The sequence below is a fragment of the Trichechus manatus genome, unplaced genomic scaffold (genome assembly GCF_000243295.1).
Source record: "Trichechus manatus latirostris isolate Lorelei unplaced genomic scaffold, TriManLat1.0 scaffold00020, whole genome shotgun sequence".
NCBI classification, from domain to species: Eukaryota; Metazoa; Chordata; class Mammalia; order Sirenia; family Trichechidae; genus Trichechus; species Trichechus manatus.
In genome coordinates, this window is record NW_004443956.1 from 19,103,866 (window position 1) to 19,111,081 (window position 7,216).

Genomic DNA, 7,216 nt, shown 5'->3' on the forward strand with positions numbered 1-7,216 from the left:
AACGAGAGTTGATTTCACATTCTGTTTTCCCGCCTGAGGTTTTCTGGGCTGCTTTGGACGTGTCCCATCTGAACTTGTAGCAGTTGAACTTGTCTCTGCAGATAAGACAGAAAAACCTAAGTTTCCCCCAAAATGTCTTATTTGGTTTGGGGAACTTACGCTTTTGCCTCGGAGCGCGCCTCCCATCCCTCTATACCAGACCTCCAAGCCTGGGTTGGCGGCGCACTCAGAGTCCCCGCCCTCCTTGGCCGGGCGCAGCCCGCGACATCTGTAACCGAGAGGTCGCGCCGCCGTCAAAGTTAGTCCTGGCAGTGCGAACTGAGAACTAAAAGCAGCCAGTTAATTAGAACAGTCCGCATTTCTCGCTCCTGGTAGATAGGGAGGTGTAAATCCCGAAGAATTTAAGGGAATTAGCTACATATGTGGGAAATCCTCGTGCGTATCCCGTTTCTCTTTCCAGGCCTGTGTTAATGCTCCAAGTGGTGTAGAGTTGCGGAACTTTACCGTCCCCACAGAGGCTGTTGTGTCTTAGGGGATTAACCGATCTGAGACACACACAAAATCCTGAAACTCTATAAAATAAAGTGCAACACGAAGAGGCTGCCCGAAGAGAAACGGATATGTGTCAGAGGGGCTGGGACCCAGGGAAGAGTTTTGGGGAGGAGAAAGAGAACAGTTCTGCATGCACCTTAACTTTAAAATATTGCTTTGCTGGACTTTTCCTTAGCTGGAGAAAGGAAAGAGGGAGGTCAGGGCAGTGAGAGGAAGTGACAGTGACTTTGCCACCCCTAGGGAAAGTGGACTGATACCGCCCAGGGAAAGGTGTTTGGGCCTGTGTGCTGCTTTGCCTGAAGATGTGACCATAGTGTCATCTGACCCTGTGCACTTACAAAGCTCCTTACCGAGCACTTGCATTTGTAAGTCACCGTGTTTCACATGGGCGTGCTTATACACTTAACAAGGAATTGATTAGGTACATGGATACCCCCCCAAACTCTGTACCTATAAGCATATTCATAAATTAAAGATACTCATTTTAAAGAAATTACTAGCTTTGTTGAACTCAGTGTAATTGATAGTCAATGATAGGGAATGTTTTAATTCACAATTTAGTTTTGCCCTTTTATATAAAACTAAATACAGATATATTTGTATTTTATAAAGAAGGAAATCAATTCCATGACTTTAACTTAAACGTTCTTAAAAATTTATCTCTACCAAAATAAACCAATATATCTCTCCATGTGGGTTCCCCCAATTAAACATTACTCAGTTGTTGATATTTAGGGGGTATTCATTTAGCTATTTTCTTCCTTACATTAAACCTAGACTAATGAGTTACTTGCCCGACTAGCTCTACATAGTTTGGTGGGGCTGAATCCAGATGGTTTGAGTTAAACATATAGTTGCCTAAAATTCTGGAAATCTTCTAGCCACTCAAATCATATTTCTAAAAATACTGGAAAGTTGGCATGTATGAGTTTATGCTAAACTTGCCTCTCTCTAATTACCTGGGGCCATCAGGAAAAGAAAGAGAAGTTTTCTGTAAGGTGAAGCAGATGTTTCAGAAGTTCCTTTTGAAGATCTTGTTTTCTTTCCAAAGGTCAAAAGGAAGTCAGCGGGTAGGTAATAGTATTTCTTCCACCATTTGTAAATGATTGCAAGATTGGAGTGATCGGCTTTTTTTTTTTTTTTTTTTTTTTTTAGCTCATTGTCCTTTTTTTCAGTTCTTCCTTCCTGTTATGGTGTTCTTGGAGCCCTGGTGGCACAATGGTTAAGAGCTCGGCTGCCAACCAAAAGATCAACAGTTCCAATCCACTAGGCACTCCTTTAGAAACCCTATGGGGCAGTTCTACTCCGTCCTATAGGGTCTCTATGAGTCGGAACCCACTTGACAGCAACAGATTTGGTTTGGGTTTTTCTTATGGTGTTCTTAGCCAGCTCAAGCTATAGATGACATTCTGCAAATTCCTTTACAAAACTAATTTTACTTATTTACCTCTAGGTGTTTGGCATGTGTCACTTTCTACTGGTTTGCTGCAGTTCTAAGGGGACATTTTCATTACAGCAGAAACATTAGGTAATGAAACAGTCTAGATGACTCCCAACCATGACCCCCACACAGGCGTCTCTAGTAGACCCTAAAACCAGACCCCAGAGTGTAAGTCAATTTGGTGAAGACATAGTGGTTGGCCTTGAGTTAAAGTGGGGCCAACTTCCAGAGGGGTCTGAATTCCACTGGGATTAAGAACAGCAGTGAAACTGGGAGAGAGACCAGAAGGAGGACTCTGAGCGTGCAGGCTAATTCTCAAAGAGAGTCAGGTCACCAGAAGCTAGAGTCATCTGGCCCCAGAGAAAGACCAAGGGAGAACCCAGGGCTGGCCAAGGCAGAGGAATTACTGTGGGTGTGGGGATTACAGACTCTGGTACAGCCATTCCTGGGATTATCCCTTAGACGCGGCTGTTTTCAGGAGAAACAAGGTTAGGTTCGGTTTTTGCATCTTTATTCTCCAGCTCTGGAGACTTCCCCACGCACGGTCACCTCCCCAGCTCCCCCAGGCTGGCACTGAGGCCCGGACAGGAGGGCGGCCCCTTGGGTGCCTCACCCACTGCACTCCCAAACACACAGGGAGCTTTTGCAGCACACAGGCCGCTTCTGCTCCAGCTCTCCAACAGAGCCAGGACGGGATATGCCAATGACCGTCCCCTTCCTGGATGGCCTCTCGCGGGCGCTAACCCACAGACCAGGCTCTGCGGGGTGTGACGCTGCTCCTCTGGGGAGCTGGAAGCCTTGGAAGTTTACGGACGTGTGAGCCCCAATCCTTAGGACCTCTCAGGGCCCCTCCAGGTCCGCCACTGTTGCCTTTAACCGCTTTATTCGTGGGGTGATTCCGACGGGGTTCCTGATCCCAGCCACCAGCCTCCCCAACCCGAACTCTCCTCGGCTCGGAGGTGAGCAGAGACACCTAACCTCGGTGCCTGCCCGCCCTCGCCCGCTCCCGCCCTCCCCAACCCTCTTCCGCCTCCGCGCCCAGTCATTTCGGCCTTTGTGTGCAGACCAGGATCGGGGCGGCGGCCCGGCGCAGAGGGGGTCTCCAGCCCAAGCAGAACGCAGTTTTCTCCCGGCGCCTCAACCACTGGGCTCGCGCCCAAGTGCCCGCCGTGCGGGTCTTGACCTTCAGACAACCGCGCGGGGCGCGTGCGGCCTGTGTTTGGGCCGAGATCCTACTCCCCAGAATTGTTAGGCATCTCTACCCACCGAGTGACCGCTGCCCACTGCGAGCGAGCGCCTCTCGGAGTGCTTTCGTTATTTCCGAGAGTCGCCACTTCAACCTAAATGCGCCTGGGAAGCGAGGAGGACAGCAGAGGGGCCCGGGAAGTCGCCCCCTCCCGCCTCGTTTTAAGAAAAAATGGAAGGCTGTATCCACAACCAGGCCCCCGGCGTTTCCAGCAGCGCTAGCGCAATCCGAAAGCACGCGCCGAGGTTGTATTTGTAATACTAGTGTTAGTTTTATTAAATTCAGCCTGTCCGGACGCCTTCTTTCTACTCTCCAAGCCCCGAGTTCGGCAGCTCACCCGGGACACACGGAGGATAGTGCTCTGTAAGCGGGCGGTTCGGTACAAGCTCCTGGTCTGCGGGAGAGTACAGGGGAGCCGGTTTCACCCAGCAGGGCCTCACTTTACATTTAGGGAGAAACATGTCCAAGGATGATTTCCTCTGATCGCGCACCGAAAACAGCCTCGGCGGGCGGCGGCGGCGGAGAGCAGCAGCGCGGCTCACTGCCGCGCAGGGCCGCCCGGCGCCGGTCTGGAGCGCGAGGGCTGGCATCTCGGCGCCCCACCGACCCTGGACCCCAGAGAGAAGATTTGAAATGCCAACTCCCGCTGCGTCCCAGGAAGCACGGCCGGGCGGTGTCCCAGATTGGGGGTGAGGAGTGAGAGGCCGAGCCGCAAGCCCTCGCTGGGGTTTTCATACGTTCTAGGAGCATCCAGAAACCGCTTGTGGCGATTTCTGTGTTTGTAAGATTTAGGATTCCCCTAACCCCTGGGCGAAGCAACTTTCTGAACCTTTGGCCCAGATTTCCCCCATAGCCTCCCCCTTTTAGATGGCATCCACTCTAAAGAGGCGCTCTTTTCCGGAATTATTTTCATGTTTGGATCCGCTTTGGGTGGCCTGATCGCCTCCTCTAATTATTTCTCTCCTTTTCCCCTCCTCGCTGCACCCCGCTCCCATCTCCAGATCAGTAACCCAAGTCCAAGGCTTCTTCTCAAGCCAGGCAGGCAGCTGAGCCTTGGGACCCGTGTGCTCGCAGATCAGGGAGATGAAGAGCTAGGTTTACCTGGGAGGTACAAGCTGCCTTTCAGAGTTTATGCTGCAGCTATGAATTTGGGTCTGGGTGGCAGGAAAGAATGCTCCAGAAGTCCAGAACCTTGGGCTAATTTAATGCTAGGGTAATCAGAGGCAGAGGTTTCCAAAAAATTAGAAAATACTTCTTGGGAGACCAACTAATGGATTTCAGGGTGGAGAAATTAACCCAGTAAGGCTTTGCTGGAAGCAAAATAGCCCTTGGCCCTCCCTCCACCCATTCGCATTTAAGATAGCCTAAGAAATTGTTGTTATTGTGTGCTGTTCAGTCAATTCCGATTCATAGTGACACTACAGGACAGAATAGAACTGTGTTACAGGATTTCCTAGGCTATAATGTTTAGGGAGCAGATTTCCAGGTCTTTTCTCCTACAGAGCTGCTGGGGGAGTTCCAACCACTGACCTTTGGGTTAGCAGACAAGAGCTTAACCATTGCTCCACCAGGGTTCTTTACCTAAGTAATTAGAACTGTCCATTTCCTGGCTGGTAATGATTAAGGGTCCCTGAGCTACAGGAATTTCTCCCCAAAAAGTCAGACATACTGTCAACAGAGTGTCCCACAAACCATCACAGCCTCATTTTCCTAGGGACAGGCAGACTCTGTGGGGTTTTATTTTTTGAGACCCAGAGAGAAACCCAGTGGGGGGAAGGTGCGGAGGGAAGGCAGGAAGAGAAATGTGAGTCACCCCAAGTAAGAAGTGGCTTCCCGACCCTGCCTGAAAGGCACAGAGGATTGGCAAGCCTCCTCCTACCCCAAGCTCCAGAATGTTACCCACACTCCCGCCAGCCTGCCTGGCTCTACCATTTTCCCTGCCTGCCCTCAATCCAGCCACCGTTAGCCTCAGGGTGACCACCCAGTACCTCTGTCCAGACCCCCTCCTACTCTCCCTCCTCCACTTGTTAATTTCCCTTGGAGCACTGCCCTGGTACTGTTGCTTCTTGTCCCACCCCAGGTCCCTGGAGCCTGGGGAAGGGTGGGGCAGAGCCCCAGGAGAGAGGAGAGGAGCCGGTGGGAGCAGGGTAGAGCTGAGCCTGCCTGGGGTGTAACCTACATGCCTCAGAGGTGTCCTGGCCGGTCTTGCTGGGGGGTGGAGGAGCTCCTCGCCCAGACCCCACTGATTCCCTTCTGGCCTGGCAGCTCCGGCCGTCTGCCCCAGGCCCCCAATTGGGGCTGCGAAGGGCCTCGGTCGCTCCCCGACTCCCGCCGCCACGTCGCCTGCGTCCCAGGCCCACCAAGTGCAAGGCCCCGCCAAGTTCCAGGCCAGCCGTGCTTAGGGGCGTCCTGGTGTTCTTCTACCTCTTCTCGCCTCCCCACCCAGTCTTCCTGGCGAGTGTATTTTTATTGTGCAAGCACTAGCTCACCCTTAGAGTTGCCCTTTTGGATGGTTCTTAAAGTTCACAAATTTATATGAAAATGCATTTTAAATAATGGAAAGGCGGGCTTGGGGTAAGGACGGTTGTTTCGTGGGGTGCCTGCCGCCGGCGGTGAAGAGAAGAGAGCAAATACAGGAAGCGTGAGGGAGAAGGGGGGAGAGAAGAAGAAGTAGAAGTTCTTGCTGGACATTCTAACAGCAGCGGGATAGTCTAAAAAGGGGTAAAGAGAGGAGGGGAGAAGCAAATTGGGGTTACCCGCTATCCGTTTCCCCACTCTACGTCACGATTTCTCCTTTCAAACCGCTTCTGCTCTTCTGCGGAACTAGTTTAAAGAATTTCAAGACAAATGAAATGAACGTCCTGACAGCCCCTGAATCAGCGTAGAGACGTCGAGGGGAGGGTCGGATGGTTGTAGGGGAGGCCACTGCCCTCGGGTGCATTTATTTTCTCCCCGGATTGCTTTGAACGTTTGGCTGAATTGTCAGCCCTCTTCTTGTCTCCATACAGAAGATTCAATTACAGCCCACTAAGCTCCTTTATCTCTGCTTTCCCCAAACGGAGCCCTAAACCATATTCCTGCGCTCTTCCAGCTCTGTATACATGTTTCATGAAGATCGGGATGCCTGAATGGAATTCTACCATATGCACGCGCCTGTCTGCGTACACACAGACACACACACACACACACACACACACACTTACAATAAGGGTCTACAGGAGGAGTATCCTGCTCGCCAGCTCTGCGTTTAAGAGAGGAAGCTGCCCGGGTTACTAAAGTCAAATGTAAGTGACAATTGCCCTGTCCAACAGCAAGTAAGGCAGACTGTAAAAGTCCCTTTGTATGTCGGCGGCTCATTTAATATTATTTATGCATTTAGTGCAAGGAATTGTGGGATTTCCCCCCACGGTAAACAATATGGAAATGTTAAAAATAGCAATCTTATAGAGCGTGGACATATATACACAGCAGAGTGACTTGGCAGGGCTGTGGTAGTGGTTTCTCAAACCCAGGAACCGGCAAGGGAGAGCGAAAGCGAGAGGAGAGGACGCGGTCCGGAGTCTCGCCGAGTTCCTGGACTCGCACCGCCAGCGAACCTCTTTGCCCTGCACCAGGGAGCTGGGAGGAAGCGGCCGCTTTAAGGGGAGAAGGGGCGGGGACGCGGGGGGAGGGGCGCGGGCAGGCTCCTGTCACGGAACGGCCGCTGGCGGGTCACGTGGGCGCGCCGCGCCGTGGCCATTGGCCCGAGGCACGTGTCCAGGAGACCAGCCCGCGACGTCACTCGAGGGGGCTCTATTAAAAATAAGAACAAAATCCAGAGTGAAAGTGTTTCAGGCTCCGCTAAGTGGCCTCCAAATTCCCCAGTCCGCGTGCGCAGCGAGGCAGCGGCGGGCGCGGACCGGCGGGGCCAAGGGCGGTAGCCAGCCTGCGCCCGCCCTCCTGCTCCTCACCCATGCTCCCGGGACCCCGGGGCTCCG